Here is a 2,974-nt window from a genome sequence, read left to right on the forward strand (position 1 = left end):
AACTCGATGCGAAGAGGCTGCTAAAATAGGTGCACGGCCTACTAGGAGAAGGGAACAGGGCTGGCCTGGTACTGGATCAGCCCTTCTATCACCTCAAGAAGAATTTCGAGACAGCTTTGCTGGAAGTGCTTAGCCTGCCGATCGACATGCCTGCAGGCATCAACTATTTTGCATATGGGTATCACCGGGCCACAAAGTTTGATGCTCTGATCGTGGTCTCTGGTGAGGCTGAGTTTCATAGTCAATTCAGGCTGGCAAAAAAGCTGCTAGGGCTGGAGCGAGTGATCTGTTTCAACCAGGACTGCGAGATTGTCTAGCCCGAGGAGTTCAAGCTGCTGGGCAAGCGGTCCAGTCTGATCGAAAAGGCCCGATAGGCCAAGGTGTTCGGGGTGGTCATGAACGGCAGCCAGCCTGCCTACCGAGACTGTGCGCTCCGACTGAAAAAGCTGTGCGAAATGAGCCACCACAAATGCTATTTGTTCATGATGGCCAACCTGACCGAAGCCAAGCTAGGCAACTTCCCGGAGGTGGATTGCTTCGTGCTGGTCTCCTGCCAGAAGCAGAGTCTCAAGGCCCTCAAAGACTACTGCCGACTAGTGGTCACCCCCTTCGATCTGCTGTGCTCGATGGACCTGCTGCGGCTCGAGAATTACCATTGGGACATTCGCTTGCTCGATTGGCCGGCTCTGCTCGCAACGGCTCAAAAAGAGCATTAGACATCTGGCGGACATGAGTTGCAGCCCTATGGCAGCAGACACCTGGCCCGGCAAGAAGTGTTCCAGACAATGGAGGAGTTCCACAGCAGACAGTGGCAAGGCATCGCCAAACTGGATCGTCCTCCAGAACCCCTGCAGAAGGGGAAGACAGGGCTGCCCTCAGGCTACACAGTGATGAAGTGATAGTCATCGAAAACCCTCAGAGAAGGCGGTCGTTCAGGAAGGTGTCCAGGTTACCAACCACCGACCCTGCTCGCTGGAACAGGGCTCTGGCGCGACCGGGCATGTGTTTTATGGAGTGCCTTGAAAAATGGTTTTCGTTGCGATTCCTCCTCCGCTCAACCTGCCTTCGCGAAACTTTGGACGCAAAGGACCGTGAGCTGTAAGACACTGGACACGCAAAAGTAAGGTTCGGGCTAAAGCTCGTCTGCTTGAGAGGCACTGCGAGTCTAAAGCTTTCAGGGCGGGGGCTGTCCTGCTCTTTAGAGAGGACTCGCTTGAAGCAGTCCATGAACTTGCTCTTGACGGTGGTGTATTCGGGTCGGTGATGGCTGCGCTGCGAGAGGAGCACTCTGGGGCGGATGGGCGTAGAGCGGGATATGGGCAGCCCGCCCTCTCCCCATGGACTGACCTCCGAGAGGGGGCTGCAGGGGCGTGCGCCGGGCATGCTAACGATAATTGCGGATTTATGCAGGCCTTTTAAGCATACTGGCCCGGTGACAGGCAGGTGGCTGGGGTCTTGTTGGCGAACCTGTTCACTCTCGGCCTGGCCGGGCTCTGCTACCTGGCCTACCTCTTGCTCGGCGAGTATCTGAACTGTCTCATGCTCTCGCTGCTGCTGGCCGTGGCCCTTTAGAAGCACTTTGTAGGGGCCAGCTCAGGACTGATCCGCTTTCTGGAGCACGGCGACAACCTCCGCCCCTACGACTCGATCCTACTCACACAGCTGCGACGGGTGCGGCAGCAAGGCATCCTGAGCTTGATGCAGACTCACCTCCTGAAGCTGAGCGTGCTGGCACTGTTCAGCAAACTTGCCCTCTACGTCACGCTGTCTGCGCTCGGCTACATTGCACTTGATCTGCTGACCAGACAGCTGCTAAGCTTCCTGCGCTCATGCTTTGGCAAGACCTCTTTAACTGCTTGTCAGCAAGCCCGCATACGCCAGGCCTACGCTTTGGTACTGACTTTCTTGCTCATGGCGGGCCTAGCGACATTGATTTCGTTGGAAGGGCTGTTTTTGCTGCTAGACCTGTACAAGGCCTTCAACTACCTCAAGGCACAGACGGTCACTCTATGGAATAACACGGGGGTGGAGAGGCTGCTGACAGAAAAGCTGGGCGGGCTCGACGACCTGCAACTGGCGCCTGTTCTTGAGCTTGTGAACAGCAGCCTCGTCAAATACGAGATCCTGGAGGTGGAGGCAGTGCGAGTCTGCCTTTAGCATCGAATTGACTGGCTCTTCTCATTCGGAGAGGACCTGGGGTAGAAGCTGAGCCTACTCTACTGCGGAATCGATATCGCTCGGCAGAACTACGAGGCAGCACTGATGGCCTCGGCAGAGGCCTTGCGAAGGATGGCCGGAGAACTGGGAGTGTGGCTGTTGCGGGCCCTGGCAGTGCTCGGCTCACAAGGCCTAGGGCTGCTGGCGGCAGGGTCCAATCTTTTCTCGCAGATGCTGGTCTTCTTCGCAAGCTTCTACTACCTGGTGCAGTGGTTCAACTACCGGCTTTTGATCGAGCGGCTGCCTGCCACCCCCGAGACCAAGCAGAAGCTGCAGAAATATGTGGCGAAGAGCACTGAAGGCATTCTGGGCAGTGGCCTTCGAATCGCCCTTCTGCACCAGCTCTACGCCTTGGTGCTGCTTGACATAGCGGGGGCAGCTGAGGCACGGTTCCTCGTCTCAGTGGGGGCCGGGCTTCTGGGGCTGTTTCCTTTCTGCCACCCTCTGGTCGCGCTTCTGCCGGTCAGCCTGGTCCTGGCCGGACAGCAGCAGTACCTGCTGGCAGGAGGACTGCTGGTCGCTTTCTGGGTGATGAGCGCCTCAGTCTTTGAAGAGGCGTATACCCGGATGCACATTTCAAACGGGTTTTTCGCAGGGCTGTCAGTGTTCCTGGGGTTCGTGACGTTCGGGTGGATGGGAGTGGTATGGGGCCCGGTGGTGCTGAGCCTGGCCAACCTGCTCGCATTGCTGTACGCGCCTGCCCAAAAAGAGGATTGATACTTTTTCATTCTTTGTAAAATGATTCTTTCTTTTCCTT

This window comes from Hippocampus zosterae, unplaced genomic scaffold, assembly GCF_025434085.1.
Source record: "Hippocampus zosterae strain Florida unplaced genomic scaffold, ASM2543408v3 HiC_scaffold_157, whole genome shotgun sequence".
Taxonomy (NCBI): domain Eukaryota; kingdom Metazoa; phylum Chordata; class Actinopteri; order Syngnathiformes; family Syngnathidae; genus Hippocampus; species Hippocampus zosterae.